A 17,022-nucleotide genomic window follows, 5' to 3' on the forward strand; every position below is an offset into this window, starting at 1 on the left:
GTTATGGAGGGGTACAGGTTCAGGGCATATTTGTGTGGTGTTCTGCAATGGTCCGTTCCAGTGAGACAGGGAGGTTATGCAGGGTACAGGTTCAGGGCATATTTGAGTGGAGTTCGGCATTGGTGCGTTCCAGTGAGACAGGGAGGTTATGGAGCTGTACGGGTTCAGGGCATATTTGTGTGTAGTTCTGCATTGGTACGTTCCAGTGAGACAGGGAGGTTATGCAGGGTACAGGTTCAGGGCATATTTGTGTAGAGTTCTGCATTGGTACGTTCCAGTGAGAGAGCGAGGTTATGGAGGGGTACAGGTTCAGGGCATATTTGTGTTGAGTACTGCATTGGTACGTTCCAGTGAGACAGGGAGTTTACGGAGGGGTACAGGTTCAGGGCATATTTGTGTGGAGTTCTGCATTGGTACGTTCCAGTTAGACAGGGTGGTTATGGAGGGGTACAGATTCAGGGCATATTTTTGAGGTGTTCTGCAATGGTACGTTCCAGTGAGACAGGGAGGTTATGCAGTGTACAGGTTCAGGGCATATTTGAGTGGAGTTCGGCATTGGTGCGTTTAAGTGAGACTGGGAGGTTATGGAGGGGTACAGGTTCAGGGATTATTTGTGTGTAGTTCTGCATTGGTACGTTCCAGTGAGACATGGAGGTTATGCAGGGTACAGGTTCAGGGCATATTTGTGTGGAGTTCTGCAGGGGTACGTTCCAGTGCGACAGGGAGGTTATGGACGGGTACAGTTTCAGTGCATATTTATGTGGAGTTCTGCATTGGTACTTTCCAGTGAGACAGGGTGGTTATGGAGGGGTACAGGTTCAGGGCATATTTGTGTGGTGTTCTGCAATGGTCCGTTCCAGTGAGACAGGGAGGTTATGCAGGGTACAGGTTCAGGGCATATTTGAGTGGAGTTCGGCATTGGTGCGTTCCAGTGAGGCAGGGAGGTTATGGAGCGGTACATGTTCAGGGCATATTTGTGTGTAGTTCTGCATTGGTACGTTCCAGTGAGACAGGGAGGTTATGCAGGGTACAGGTTCAGGGCATATTTGTGTGGAGTTCTGCATTGGTACGTTCCAGTGAGAGAGGGAGGTTATGGAAGGGTACAGGTTCAGGGCATATTTGTGTGGAGTTCTGCATTGGTACGTTCCAGTGAGACAAGGAGGTTATGAAGGGATACAGGTTCAGGGCATATTTGCGTGGAGTTCTGCATTGGTACGTTCCAGTGAAACAGGGAGGTTATGTAGGGTACAGGTTCAGGGCATATTTTTGAGGTGTTCTGCATTGGTACGTTCCAGTGAGACTGGGAGGTTATGCAGTGTACAGGTTCAGGGCATATTTGAGTGGAGTTCGGCATTGGTGCGTTCCAGTGAGACTGGGAGGTTATGGAGGGGTACAGGTTATGGCATATTTGTGTGGAGTTCTGCATTGGTACTTTCAAGTGAGACAGGGAGGTTATGCACGGTACAGGTTCATGGCATATTTGTGTGGAGTTCTGCATTGGTACGTTCCAGTGAGATAAGGAGATTATGGAGGGATACAGGTTCAGGGCATATTTGTGTGGAGTTCTGCATTGGTACGTTCCAGTGAGACAGGGAGGTTATGCAGGGTACAGGTTCAGGGCATATTTGTGTGGAGTTCTGCAGGGGTACGTTCCAGTGAGACAGGCAGGTTATGGACGGGTACAGTTTCAGGGCATATTTTTGTGGAGCTCTGCATTGGTACTTTCCAGTGAGACAGGGTGGTTATGGAGGGGTACAGGTTCAGGGCATATTTGTGTGGTCTTCTGCAATGGTACGTTCCAGTGAGACAAGGAGGTTATGCAGGGTACAGGGTCAGGGCATATTTGAGTGGAGTTCGGCATTGGTGCGTTCCAGTGAGACAGGGAGGTTATGGAGCGGTACAGGTTCAGGACATATTTTTGTGTAGTTCTGCATTGGTACGTTCCAGTGAGACAGGGAGGTTATGCAGGGTACAGGTTCAGGGCATATTTGTGTGGAGTTCTGCATTGGTACGTTCCAGTGAGACAAGGAGGTTATGAAGGGATACAGGTTCAGGGCATATTTGTGTGGAGTTCTGCATTGGTACGTTCCAGTGAGACAGGGAGGTTATGGAGGGTACAGGTTCAGGGCATATTTTTGAATTGTTCTGCAATGGTACGTTCCAGTGAGACAGGGAGGTTATGCAGTGTACAGGTTCAGGGCATATTTGAGTGGAGTTCTGCATTGGTACTTTCCAGTGAGACAGGGTGGTTATGAAGGGGTACAGGTTCAGGGCATATTTGTGTGGTGTTCTGCAATGGTCCTTTCCAGTGAGACAGGGAGGTTATGCAGGGTACAGGTTCAGGGCATATTTGTGTGGAGTTCTGCATTGGTACGTTCCAGTGAGATAAGGAGATTATGGAGGGATACAGGTTCAGGGCATATTTGTGTGGAGTTCTGCATTGGTACGTTCCAGTGAGACAGGGAGGTTATGCAGGGTACAGGTTCAGGGCATATTTGTGTGGAGTTCTGCAGGGGTACGTTCCAGTGAGACAGGCAGGTTATGGACGGGTACAGTTTCAGGGCATATTTTTGTGGAGCTCTGCATTGGTACTTTCCAGTGAGACAGGGTGGTTATGGAGGGGTACAGGTTCAGGGCATATTTGTGTGGTCTTCTGCAATGGTACGTTCCAGTGAGACAAGGAGGTTATGCAGGGTACAGGTTCAGGGCATATTTGAGTGGAGTTCGGCATTGGTGCGTTCCAGTGAGACAGGGAGGTTATGGAGCGGTACAGGTTCAGGACATATTTTTGTGTAGTTCTGCATTGGTACGTTCCAGTGAGACAGGGAGGTTATGCAGGGTACAGGTTCAGGGCATATTTGTGTGGAGTTCTGCATTGGTACGTTCCAGTGAGACAAGGAGGTTATGAAGGGATACAGGTTCAGGGCATATTTGTGTGGAGTTCTGCATTGGTACGTTCCAGTGAGACAGGGAGGTTATGGAGGGTACAGGTTCAGGGCATATTTTTGAATTGTTCTGCAATGGTACGTTCCAGTGAGACAGGGAGGTTATGCAGTGTACAGGTTCAGGGCATATTTGAGTGGAGTTCGGCATTGGTGCGTTTATGTGAGACTGGGAGGTTATGCAGGGGTACAGGTTCAGGGTATATTTGTGCGGAGTTCTGCAATGGTACGTTCCAGTTAGACTGGGAGGTTATGCAGGGGTACAGTTTCAGGGCATATTTGTGTGGTGTTCTGCATTGGTACGTTCCAGTGAGACAGGGAGGTTTTGGTGGTGTACAGGTTCAGGGCATATTGGTGTGGAGTACAGCATTGGTACGTTCCAGTGAATCAGGGCGGTTATGGAGGGGTACAGGTTCAGGGCATATTTGTGTGGAGTTCTGCAATGGTACGTTCCAGTGAGACAGGGAGGTTATGCAGGGTACAGGTTCAGGGTATATCTGAGTGGAGTTCGGCATTGGAGCGTTCCAGTGAGACAGGGAGGTTATGGAGGGGTACAGGTTCAGGGCATATTTGTGTTGAGTTCTGCATTGGTACGTTCCAGTGAGACAGGGAGGTTATGCAGTGTACAGGTTCAGGGCATATTTGAGTGGAGTTCGGCATTGGTGCGTTTAAGTGAGACTGGGAGGTTATGGGGGGGTACAGGTTCAGGGATTATTTGTGTGTAGTTCTGCATTGGTACGTTCCAGTGAGACATGGAGGTTATGCAGGGTACAGGTTCAGGGCATATTTGTGTGGAGTTCTGCAGGGGTACGTTCCAGTGCGACAGGGAGGTTATGGACGGGTACAGTTTCAGGGCATATTTATGTGGAGTTCTGCATTGGTACTTTCCAGTGAGACAGGGTGGTTATGGAGGGGTACAGGTTCAGGGCATATTTGTGTGGTGTTCTGCAATGGTCCGTTCCAGTGAGACAGGGAGGTTATGCAGGGTACAGGTTCAGGGCATATTTGGGTGGAGTTCCGCATTGGTGCGTTCCAGTGAGGCAGGGAGGTTATGGAGCGGTACAGGTTCAGGGCATATTTGTGTGTAGTTCTGCATTGGTACGTTCCAGTGAGACAGGGAGGTTATGCAGGGTACAGGTCCAGGGCATATTTGTGTGGAGTTCTGCATTGGTACGTTCCAGTGAGAGAGGGAGGTTATGGAAGGGTAGAGGTTCAGGGCATATTTGTGTGGAGTTCTGCATTGGTACGATCCAGTGAGACAAGGAGGTTATGAAGGGTACAGGTTCAGGGCATATTTGTATGGAGTTCTGCATTGGTACGTTCCAGTGAGACAAGGAGGTTATGAAGGGATACAGGTTCAGGGCATATTTGCGTGGAGTTCTGCATTGGTACGTTCCATTGAGACAGGGAGGTTATGGAGGGTACAGGTTCAGGGCATATTTTTGAGGTGTTCTGCATTGGTACGTTCCAGTGAGACTGGGAGGTTATGCAGTGTACAGGTTCAGGGCATATTTGAGTGGAGTTCGGCATTGGTGCGTTTAAGTGAGACTGGGAGGTTATGGAGGGGTACAGGTTCAGGGTATATTTGTGTGGAGTTCTGCATTGGTACGTTCCAGTTAGACAGGGAGGTTATGGAGGGGTACAGTTTCAGGGCATATTTGTGTGGTGTTCTGCATTGGTACTTTCAAGTGAGACAGGGAGGTTATGCAGGGTACACGTTCATGGCATATTTGTGTGGAGTTCTGCATTGGTACGTTCCAGTGAGACAGGGAGGTTTTGGTGGGGTACAGGTTCAGGGCATATTGGTGTGGAGTACAGCATTGGTACGTTCCAGTGAGACAGGGCGGTTATGGAGGGGTACAGGTTCAGGGCATATTTGTGTGGTGTTCTGCAATGGTACGTTCCAGTGAGACAGGGAGGTTATGCAGGGTACAGGTTCAGGGTATATCTGAGTGGAGTTCGGCATTAGAGCGTTCCAGTGAGACAGGGAGGTTATGGAGGGGTACAGGTTCAGGGCATATTTGTGTTGAGTTCTGCATTGGTACGTTCCAGTGAGACAGGGAGTTTACGGAGGGGTACAGGTTCAGGGCATATTTGTGTGGAGTTCTGCATTGGTACGTTCCAGTTAGACAGGGTGGTTATGGAGGGGTACAGGTTCAGGGCATATTTTTGAGGTGTTCTGCAATGGTACGTTCCAGCGAGACAGGGAGGTTATGCAGTGTACAGGTTCAGGGCATATTTGAGTGGAGTTCGGCATTGGTGCGTTTAAGAGAGACTGGGAGGTTATGGAGGGGTACAGGTTCAGGGATTATTTGTGTGTAGTTCTGCATTGGTACGTTCCAATGAGACATGGAGGTTATGCAGGATACAGGTTCAGGGCATATTTGTGTGGAGTTCTGCAGGGGTACGTTCCAGTGCGACAGGGAGGTTATGGACGGGTACAGTTTCAGGGCATATTTATGTGGAGTTCTGCATTGGTACTTTCCAGTGAGACAGGGTGGTTATGAAGGGGTACAGGTTCAGGGCATATTTGTGTGGTGTTCTGCAATGGTCCTTTCCAGTGAGACAGGGAGGTTATGCAGGGTACAGGTTCAGGGCATATTTGAGTGGAGTTCGGCATTGGTGCGTTCCAGTGAGGCAGGGAGGTTATGGAGCGGTACAGGTTCAGGGCATATTTGTGTGTAGTTCTGCATTGGTACGTTCCAGTGAGACAGGGAGGTTATGCAGGGTACAGGTTCAGGGCATATTTGTGTGGAGTTCTGCATTGGTACGTTCCAGTGAGAGAGGGAGGTTATGAAGGGTACAGGTTCAGGGCATATTTGTGTGGAGTTCTGCATTGGTACGTTCCAGTGAGACAAGGAGGTTATGAAGGGATACAGGTTCAGGGCATATTTGCGTGGAGTTCTGCATTGGTACGTTCCAGTGAGACAGGGAGGTTATGGAGGGTACAGGTTCAGGGCATATTTTTGAGGTGTTCTGCATTGGTACGTTCCAATGAGACTGGGAGGTTATGCAGTGTACAGGTTCAGGGCATATTTGAGTGGAGTTCGGCATTGGTGCGTTTAAGTGAGACTGGGAGGTTATGGAGGGGTACAGGTTCAGGGTATATTTGTGTGGAGTTCTGCATTGGTACGTTCCAGTTAGACTGGGAGGTTATGGAGGGGTACAGTTTCAGGGCATATTTGTGTGGTGTTCTGCATTGGTACTTTCAAGTGAGACAGGGAGGTTATGCAGGGTACACGTTCATGGCATATTTGTGTGGAGTTCTGCATTGGTACGTTCCAGTGAGACAGGGCGGTTATGGAGGGGTACAGGTTCAGGGCATTTTTGTGTGGTGTTCTGCAATGGTACGTTCCAGTGAGACAGGGAGGTTATGCAGGGTACAGGTTCAGGGTATATCTGAGTGGAGTTCGGCATTGGAGCGTTCCAGTGAGACAGGGAGGTTATGGAGGGGTACAGGTTCAGGGCATATTTGTGTGGAGTTCTGCATTGGTACGTTCCAGTGAGACAGGGAGTTTACGGAGGGGTACAGGTTCAGGGCATATTTGTGTGGAGTTCTGCATTGGTACGTTCCAGTTAGACAGGGTGGTTATGGAGGGGTACAGGTTCAGGGCATATTTTTGAGGTGTTCTGCAATGGTACGTTCCAGTGAGACAGGGAGGTTATGCAGTGTACAGGTTCAGGGCATATTTGAGTGGAGTTCGGCATTGGTGCGTTTAAGTGAGACTGGGAGGTTATGGAGGGGTACAGGTTCAGGGATTATTTGTGTGTAGTTCTGCATTGGTACGTTCCAGTGAGACAGGGAGGTTATGCAGGGTACAGGTTCAGGGCATATTTGTGTGGAGTTCTGCAGGGGTACGTTCCAGTGCGACAGGGAGGTTATGAACGGGTACAGTTTCAGGGCATATTTATGTGGAGTTCTGCATTGGTACTTTCCAGTGAGACAGGGTGGTTATGGAGGGGTACAGGTTCAGGGCATATTTGTGTGGTGTTCTGCAATGGTCCGTTCCAGTGAGACAGGGAGGTTATGCAGGGTACAGGTTCAGGGCATATTTGAGTGGAGTTCGGCATTGGTGCGTTCCAGTGAGACAGGGAGGTTATGGAGCTGTACGGGTTCAGGGCATATTTGTGTGTAGTTCTGCATTGGTACGTTCCAGTGAGACAGGGAGGTTATGCAGGGTACAGGTTCAGGGCATATTTGTGTAGAGTTCTGCATTGGTACGTTCCAGTGAGAGAGCGAGGTTATGGAGGGGTACAGGTTCAGGGCATATTTGTGTTGAGTACTGCATTGGTACGTTCCAGTGAGACAGGGAGTTTACGGAGGGGTACAGGTTCAGGGCATATTTGTGTGGAGTTCTGCATTGGTACGTTCCAGTTAGACAGGGTGGTTATGGAGGGGTACAGATTCAGGGCATATTTTTGAGGTGTTCTGCAATGGTACGTTCCAGTGAGACAGGGAGGTTATGCAGTGTACAGGTTCAGGGCATATTTGAGTGGAGTTCGGCATTGGTGCGTTTAAGTGAGACTGGGAGGTTATGGAGGGGTACAGGTTCAGGGATTATTTGTGTGTAGTTCTGCATTGGTACGTTCCAGTGAGACATGGAGGTTATGCAGGGTACAGGTTCAGGGCATATTTGTGTGGAGTTCTGCAGGGGTACGTTCCAGTGCGACAGGGAGGTTATGGACGGGTACAGTTTCAGTGCATATTTATGTGGAGTTCTGCATTGGTACTTTCCAGTGAGACAGGGTGGTTATGGAGGGGTACAGGTTCAGGGCATATTTGTGTGGTGTTCTGCAATGGTCCGTTCCAGTGAGACAGGGAGGTTATGCAGGGTACAGGTTCAGGGCATATTTGAGTGGAGTTCGGCATTGGTGCGTTCCAGTGAGGCAGGGAGGTTATGGAGCGGTACATGTTCAGGGCATATTTGTGTGTAGTTCTGCATTGGTACGTTCCAGTGAGACAGGGAGGTTATGCAGGGTACAGGTTCAGGGCATATTTGTGTGGAGTTCTGCATTGGTACGTTCCAGTGAGAGAGGGAGGTTATGGAAGGGTACAGGTTCAGGGCATATTTGTGTGGAGTTCTGCATTGGTACGTTCCAGTGAGACAAGGAGGTTATGAAGGGATACAGGTTCAGGGCATATTTGCGTGGAGTTCTGCATTGGTACGTTCCAGTGAAACAGGGAGGTTATGTAGGGTACAGGTTCAGGGCATATTTTTGAGGTGTTCTGCATTGGTACGTTCCAGTGAGACTGGGAGGTTATGCAGTGTACAGGTTCAGGGCATATTTGAGTGGAGTTCGGCATTGGTGCGTTCCAGTGAGACTGGGAGGTTATGGAGGGGTACAGGTTATGGCATATTTGTGTGGAGTTCTGCATTGGTACTTTCAAGTGAGACAGGGAGGTTATGCACGGTACAGGTTCATGGCATATTTGTGTGGAGTTCTGCATTGGTACGTTCCAGTGAGATAAGGAGATTATGGAGGGATACAGGTTCAGGGCATATTTGTGTGGAGTTCTGCATTGGTACGTTCCAGTGAGACAGGGAGGTTATGCAGGGTACAGGTTCAGGGCATATTTGTGTGGAGTTCTGCAGGGGTACGTTCCAGTGAGACAGGCAGGTTATGGACGGGTACAGTTTCAGGGCATATTTTTGTGGAGCTCTGCATTGGTACTTTCCAGTGAGACAGGGTGGTTATGGAGGGGTACAGGTTCAGGGCATATTTGTGTGGTCTTCTGCAATGGTACGTTCCAGTGAGACAAGGAGGTTATGCAGGGTACAGGGTCAGGGCATATTTGAGTGGAGTTCGGCATTGGTGCGTTCCAGTGAGACAGGGAGGTTATGGAGCGGTACAGGTTCAGGACATATTTTTGTGTAGTTCTGCATTGGTACGTTCCAGTGAGACAGGGAGGTTATGCAGGGTACAGGTTCAGGGCATATTTGTGTGGAGTTCTGCATTGGTACGTTCCAGTGAGACAAGGAGGTTATGAAGGGATACAGGTTCAGGGCATATTTGTGTGGAGTTCTGCATTGGTACGTTCCAGTGAGACAGGGAGGTTATGGAGGGTACAGGTTCAGGGCATATTTTTGAATTGTTCTGCAATGGTACGTTCCAGTGAGACAGGGAGGTTATGCAGTGTACAGGTTCAGGGCATATTTGAGTGGAGTTCTGCATTGGTACTTTCCAGTGAGACAGGGTGGTTATGAAGGGGTACAGGTTCAGGGCATATTTGTGTGGTGTTCTGCAATGGTCCTTTCCAGTGAGACAGGGAGGTTATGCAGGGTACAGGTTCAGGGCATATTTGAGTGGAGTTCGGCATTGGTGCGTTCCAGTGAGGCAGGGAGGTTATGGAGCGGTACAGGTTCAGGGCATATTTGTGTGTAGTTCTGCATTGGTACGTTCCAGTGAGACAGGGAGGTTATGCAGGGTACAGGTTCAGGGCATATTTGTGTGGAGTTCTGCATTGGTACGTTCCAGTGAGAGAGGGAGGTTATGAAGGGTACAGGTTCAGGGCATATTTGTGTGGAGTTCTGCATTGGTACGTTCCAGTGAGACAAGGAGGTTATGAAGGGATACAGGTTCAGGGCATATTTGCGTGGAGTTCTGCATTGGTACGTTCCAGTGAGACAGGGAGGTTATGGAGGGTACAGGTTCAGGGCATATTTTTGAGGTGTTCTGCATTGGTACGTTCCAATGAGACTGGGAGGTTATGCAGTGTACAGGTTCAGGGCATATTTGAGTGGAGTTCGGCATTGGTGCGTTTAAGTGAGACTGGGAGGTTATGGAGGGGTACAGGTTCAGGGTATATTTGTGTGGAGTTCTGCATTGGTACGTTCCAGTTAGACTGGGAGGTTATGGAGGGGTACAGTTTCAGGGCATATTTGTGTGGTGTTCTGCATTGGTACTTTCAAGTGAGACAGGGAGGTTATGCAGGGTACACGTTCATGGCATATTTGTGTGGAGTTCTGCATTGGTACGTTCCAGTGAGACAGGGCGGTTATGGAGGGGTACAGGTTCAGGGGATTTTTGTGTGGTGTTCTGCAATGGTACGTTCCAGTGAGACAGGGAGGTTATGCAGGGTACAGGTTCAGGGTATATCTGAGTGGAGTTCGGCATTGGAGCGTTCCAGTGAGACAGGGAGGTTATGGAGGGGTACAGGTTCAGGGCATATTTGTGTGGAGTTCTGCATTGGTACGTTTCAGTGAGACAGGGAGTTTACGGAGGGGTACAGGTTCAGGGCATATTTGTGTGGAGTTCTGCATTGGTACGTTCCAGTTAGACAGGGTGGTTATGGAGGGGTACAGGTTCAGGGCATATTTTTGAGGTGTTCTGCAATGGTACGTTCCAGTGAGACAGGGAGGTTATGCAGTGTACAGGTTCAGGGCATATTTGAGTGGAGTTCGGCATTGGTGCGTTTAAGTGAGACTGGGAGGTTATGGAGGGGTACAGGTTCAGGGATTATTTGTGTGTAGTTCTGCATTGGTACGTTCCAGTGAGACAGGGAGGTTATGCAGGGTACAGGTTCAGGGCATATTTGTGTGGAGTTCTGCAGGGGTACGTTCCAGTGCGACAGGGAGGTTATGAACGGGTACAGTTTCAGGGCATATTTATGTGGAGTTCTGCATTGGTACTTTCCAGTGAGACAGGGTGGTTATGGAGGGGTACAGGTTCAGGGCATATTTGTGTGGTGTTCTGCAATGGTCCGTTCCAGTGAGACAGGGAGGTTATGCAGGGTACAGGTTCAGGGCATATTTGAGTGGAGTTCGGCATTGGTGCGTTCCAGTGAGACAGGGAGGTTATGGAGCTGTACGGGTTCAGGGCATATTTGTGTGTAGTTCTGCATTGGTACGTTCCAGTGAGACAGGGAGGTTATGCAGGGTACAGGTTCAGGGCATATTTGTGTAGAGTTCTGCATTGGTACGTTCCAGTGAGAGAGCGAGGTTATGGAGGGGTACAGGTTCAGGGCATATTTGTGTTGAGTACTGCATTGGTACGTTCCAGTGAGACAGGGAGTTTACGGAGGGGTACAGGTTCAGGGCATATTTGTGTGGAGTTCTGCATTGGTACGTTCCAGTTAGACAGGGTGGTTATGGAGGGGTACAGATTCAGGGCATATTTTTGAGGTGTTCTGCAATGGTACGTTCCAGTGAGACAGGGAGGTTATGCAGTGTACAGGTTCAGGGCATATTTGAGTGGAGTTCGGCATTGGTGCGTTTAAGTGAGACTGGGAGGTTATGGAGGGGTACAGGTTCAGGGATTATTTGTGTGTAGTTCTGCATTGGTACGTTCCAGTGAGACATGGAGGTTATGCAGGGTACAGGTTCAGGGCATATTTGTGTGGAGTTCTGCAGGGGTACGTTCCAGTGCGACAGGGAGGTTATGGACGGGTACAGTTTCAGTGCATATTTATGTGGAGTTCTGCATTGGTACTTTCCAGTGAGACAGGGTGGTTATGGAGGGGTACAGGTTCAGGGCATATTTGTGTGGTGTTCTGCAATGGTCCGTTCCAGTGAGACAGGGAGGTTATGCAGGGTACAGGTTCAGGGCATATTTGAGTGGAGTTCGGCATTGGTGCGTTCCAGTGAGGCAGGGAGGTTATGGAGCGGTACATGTTCAGGGCATATTTGTGTGTAGTTCTGCATTGGTACGTTCCAGTGAGACAGGGAGGTTATGCAGGGTACAGGTTCAGGGCATATTTGTGTGGAGTTCTGCATTGGTACGTTCCAGTGAGAGAGGGAGGTTATGGAAGGGTACAGGTTCAGGGCATATTTGTGTGGAGTTCTGCATTGGTACGTTCCAGTGAGATAAGGAGATTATGGAGGGATACAGGTTCAGGGCATATTTGTGTGGAGTTCTGCAGGGGTACGTTCCAGTGAGACAGGCAGGTTATGGACGGGTACAGTTTCAGGGCATATTTTTGTGGAGCTCTGCATTGGTACTTTCCAGTGAGACAGGGTGGTTATGGAGGGGTACAGGTTCAGGGCATATTTGTGTGGTCTTCTGCAATGGTACGTTCCAGTGAGACAAGGAGGTTATGCAGGGTACAGGGTCAGGGCATATTTGAGTGGAGTTCGGCATTGGTGCGTTCCAGTGAGACAGGGAGGTTATGGAGCGGTACAGGTTCAGGACATATTTTTGTGTAGTTCTGCATTGGTACGTTCCAGTGAGACAGGGAGGTTATGCAGGGTACAGGTTCAGGGCATATTTGTGTGGAGTTCTGCATTGGTACGTTCCAGTGAGACAAGGAGGTTATGAAGGGATACAGGTTCAGGGCATATTTGTGTGGAGTTCTGCATTGGTACGTTCCAGTGAGACAGGGAGGTTATGGAGGGTACAGGTTCAGGGCATATTTTTGAATTGTTCTGCAATGGTACGTTCCAGTGAGACAGGGAGGTTATGCAGTGTACAGGTTCAGGGCATATTTGAGTGGAGTTCTGCATTGGTACTTTCCAGTGAGACAGGGTGGTTATGAAGGGGTACAGGTTCAGGGCATATTTGTGTGGTGTTCTGCAATGGTCCTTTCCAGTGAGACAGGGAGGTTATGCAGGGTACAGGTTCAGGGCATATTTGAGTGGAGTTCGGCATTGGTGCGTTCCAGTGAGGCAGGGAGGTTATGGAGCGGTACAGGTTCAGGGCATATTTGTGTGTAGTTCTGCATTGGTACGTTCCAGTGAGACAGGGAGGTTATGCAGGGTACAGGTTCAGGGCATATTTGTGTGGAGTTCTGCATTGGTACGTTCCAGTGAGAGAGGGAGGTTATGAAGGGTACAGGTTCAGGGCATATTTGTGTGGAGTTCTGCATTGGTACGTTCCAGTGAGACAAGGAGGTTATGAAGGGATACAGGTTCAGGGCATATTTGCGTGGAGTTCTGCATTGGTACGTTCCAGTGAGACAGGGAGGTTATGGAGGGTACAGGTTCAGGGCATATTTTTGAGGTGTTCTGCATTGGTACGTTCCAATGAGACTGGGAGGTTATGCAGTGTACAGGTTCAGGGCATATTTGAGTGGAGTTCGGCATTGGTGCGTTTAAGTGAGACTGGGAGGTTATGGAGGGGTACAGGTTCAGGGTATATTTGTGTGGAGTTCTGCATTGGTACGTTCCAGTTAGACTGGGAGGTTATGGAGGGGTACAGTTTCAGGGCATATTTGTGTGGTGTTCTGCATTGGTACTTTCAAGTGAGACAGGGAGGTTATGCAGGGTACACGTTCATGGCATATTTGTGTGGAGTTCTGCATTGGTACGTTCCAGTGAGACAGGGCGGTTATGGAGGGGTACAGGTTCAGGGGATTTTTGTGTGGTGTTCTGCAATGGTACGTTCCAGTGAGACAGGGAGGTTATGCAGGGTACAGGTTCAGGGTATATCTGAGTGGAGTTCGGCATTGGAGCGTTCCAGTGAGACAGGGAGGTTATGGAGGGGTACAGGTTCAGGGCATATTTGTGTGGAGTTCTGCATTGGTACGTTCCAGTGAGACAGGGAGTTTACGGAGGGGTACAGGTTCAGGGCATATTTGTGTGGAGTTCTGCATTGGTACGTTCCAGTTAGACAGGGTGGTTATGGAGGGGTACAGGTTCAGGGCATATTTTTGAGGTGTTCTGCAATGGTACGTTCCAGTGAGACAGGGAGGTTATGCAGTGTACAGGTTCAGGGCATATTTGAGTGGAGTTCGGCATTGGTGCGTTTAAGTGAGACTGGGAGGTTATGGAGGGGTACAGGTTCAGGGATTATTTGTGTGTAGTTCTGCATTGGTACGTTCCAGTGAGACAGGGAGGTTATGCAGGGTACAGGTTCAGGGCATATTTGTGTGGAGTTCTGCAGGGGTACGTTCCAGTGCGACAGGGAGGTTATGAACGGGTACAGTTTCAGGGCATATTTATGTGGAGTTCTGCATTGGTACTTTCCAGTGAGACAGGGTGGTTATGGAGGGGTACAGGTTCAGGGCATATTTGTGTGGTGTTCTGCAATGGTCCGTTCCAGTGAGACAGGGAGGTTATGCAGGGTACAGGTTCAGGGCATATTTGAGTGGAGTTCGGCATTGGTGCGTTCCAGTGAGACAGGGAGGTTATGGAGCTGTACGGGTTCAGGGCATATTTGTGTGTAGTTCTGCATTGGTACGTTCCAGTGAGACAGGGAGGTTATGCAGGGTACAGGTTCAGGGCATATTTGTGTAGAGTTCTGCATTGGTACGTTCCAGTGAGAGAGCGAGGTTATGGAGGGGTACAGGTTCAGGGCATATTTGTGTTGAGTACTGCATTGGTACGTTCCAGTGAGACAGGGAGTTTACGGAGGGGTACAGGTTCAGGGCATATTTGTGTGGAGTTCTGCATTGGTACGTTCCAGTTAGACAGGGTGGTTATGGAGGGGTACAGATTCAGGGCATATTTTTGAGGTGTTCTGCAATGGTACGTTCCAGTGAGACAGGGAGGTTATGCAGTGTACAGGTTCAGGGCATATTTGAGTGGAGTTCGGCATTGGTGCGTTTAAGTGAGACTGGGAGGTTATGGAGGGGTACAGGTTCAGGGATTATTTGTGTGTAGTTCTGCATTGGTACGTTCCAGTGAGACATGGAGGTTATGCAGGGTACAGGTTCAGGGCATATTTGTGTGGAGTTCTGCAGGGGTACGTTCCAGTGCGACAGGGAGGTTATGGACGGGTACAGTTTCAGTGCATATTTATGTGGAGTTCTGCATTGGTACTTTCCAGTGAGACAGGGTGGTTATGGAGGGGTACAGGTTCAGGGCATATTTGTGTGGTGTTCTGCAATGGTCCGTTCCAGTGAGACAGGGAGGTTATGCAGGGTACAGGTTCAGGGCATATTTGAGTGGAGTTCGGCATTGGTGCGTTCCAGTGAGGCAGGGAGGTTATGGAGCGGTACATGTTCAGGGCATATTTGTGTGTAGTTCTGCATTGGTACGTTCCAGTGAGACAGGGAGGTTATGCAGGGTACAGGTTCAGGGCATATTTGTGTGGAGTTCTGCATTGGTACGTTCCAGTGAGAGAGGGAGGTTATGGAAGGGTACAGGTTCAGGGCATATTTGTGTGGAGTTCTGCATTGGTACGTTCCAGTGAGACAAGGAGGTTATGAAGGGATACAGGTTCAGGGCATATTTGCGTGGAGTTCTGCATTGGTACGTTCCAGTGAAACAGGGAGGTTATGTAGGGTACAGGTTCAGGGCATATTTTTGAGGTGTTCTGCATTGGTACGTTCCAGTGAGACTGGGAGGTTATGCAGTGTACAGGTTCAGGGCATATTTGAGTGGAGTTCGGCATTGGTGCGTTCCAGTGAGACTGGGAGGTTATGGAGGGGTACAGGTTATGGCATATTTGTGTGGAGTTCTGCATTGGTACTTTCAAGTGAGACAGGGAGGTTATGCACGGTACAGGTTCATGGCATATTTGTGTGGAGTTCTGCATTGGTACGTTCCAGTGAGATAAGGAGATTATGGAGGGATACAGGTTCAGGGCATATTTGTGTGGAGTTCTGCATTGGTACGTTCCAGTGAGACAGGGAGGTTATGCAGGGTACAGGTTCAGGGCATATTTGTGTGGAGTTCTGCAGGGGTACGTTCCAGTGAGACAGGCAGGTTATGGACGGGTACAGTTTCAGGGCATATTTTTGTGGAGCTCTGCATTGGTACTTTCCAGTGAGACAGGGTGGTTATGGAGGGGTACAGGTTCAGGGCATATTTGTGTGGTCTTCTGCAATGGTACGTTCCAGTGAGACAAGGAGGTTATGCAGGGTACAGGGTCAGGGCATATTTGAGTGGAGTTCGGCATTGGTGCGTTCCAGTGAGACAGGGAGGTTATGGAGCGGTACAGGTTCAGGACATATTTTTGTGTAGTTCTGCATTGGTACGTTCCAGTGAGACAGGGAGGTTATGCAGGGTACAGGTTCAGGGCATATTTGTGTGGAGTTCTGCATTGGTACGTTCCAGTGAGACAAGGAGGTTATGAAGGGATACAGGTTCAGGGCATATTTGTGTGGAGTTCTGCATTGGTACGTTCCAGTGAGACAGGGAGGTTATGGAGGGTACAGGTTCAGGGCATATTTTTGAATTGTTCTGCAATGGTACGTTCCAGTGAGACAGGGAGGTTATGCAGTGTACAGGTTCAGGGCATATTTGAGTGGAGTTCGGCATTGGTGCGTTTATGTGAGACTGGGAGGTTATGCAGGGGTACAGGTTCAGGGTATATTTGTGCGGAGTTCTGCATTGGTACGTTCCAGTTAGACTGGGAGGTTATGCAGGGGTACAGTTTCAGGGCATATTTGTGTGGTGTTCTGCATTGGTACGTTCCAGTGAGACAGGGAGGTTTTGGTGGTGTACAGGTTCAGGGCATATTGGTGTGGAGTACAGCATTGGTACGTTCCAGTGAATCAGGGCGGTTATGGAGGGGTACAGGTTCAGGGCATATTTGTGTGGAGTTCTGCAATGGTACGTTCCAGTGAGACAGGGAGGTTATGCAGGGTACAGGTTCAGGGTATATCTGAGTGGAGTTCGGCATTGGAGCGTTCCAGTGAGACAGGGAGGTTATGGAGGGGTACAGGTTCAGGGCATATTTGTGTTGAGTTCTGCATTGGTACGTTCCAGTGAGACAGGGAGGTTATGCAGTGTACAGGTTCAGGGCATATTTGAGTGGAGTTCGGCATTGGTGCGTTTAAGTGAGACTGGGAGGTTATGGAGGGGTACAGGTTCAGGGATTATTTGTGTGTAGTTCTGCATTGGTACGTTCCAGTGAGACATGGAGGTTATGCAGGGTACAGGTTCAGGGCATATTTGTGTGGAGTTCTGCAGGGGTACGTTCCAGTGCGACAGGGAGGTTATGGACGGGTACAGTTTCAGTGCATATTTATGTGGAGTTCTGCATTGGTACTTTCCAGTGAGACAGGGTGGTTATGGAGGGGTACAGGTTCAGGGCATATTTGTGTGGTGTTCTGCAATGGTCCGTTCCAGTGAGACAGGGAGGTTATGCAGGGTACAGGTTCAGGGCATATTTGAGTGGAGTTCGGCATTGGTGCGTTCCAGTGAGGCAGGGAGGTTATGGAGCGGTACATGTTCAGGGCATATTTGTGTGTAGTTCT

Source organism: Hemitrygon akajei, unplaced genomic scaffold, assembly GCF_048418815.1.
Source record: "Hemitrygon akajei unplaced genomic scaffold, sHemAka1.3 Scf000073, whole genome shotgun sequence".
Taxonomy (NCBI): domain Eukaryota; kingdom Metazoa; phylum Chordata; class Chondrichthyes; order Myliobatiformes; family Dasyatidae; genus Hemitrygon; species Hemitrygon akajei.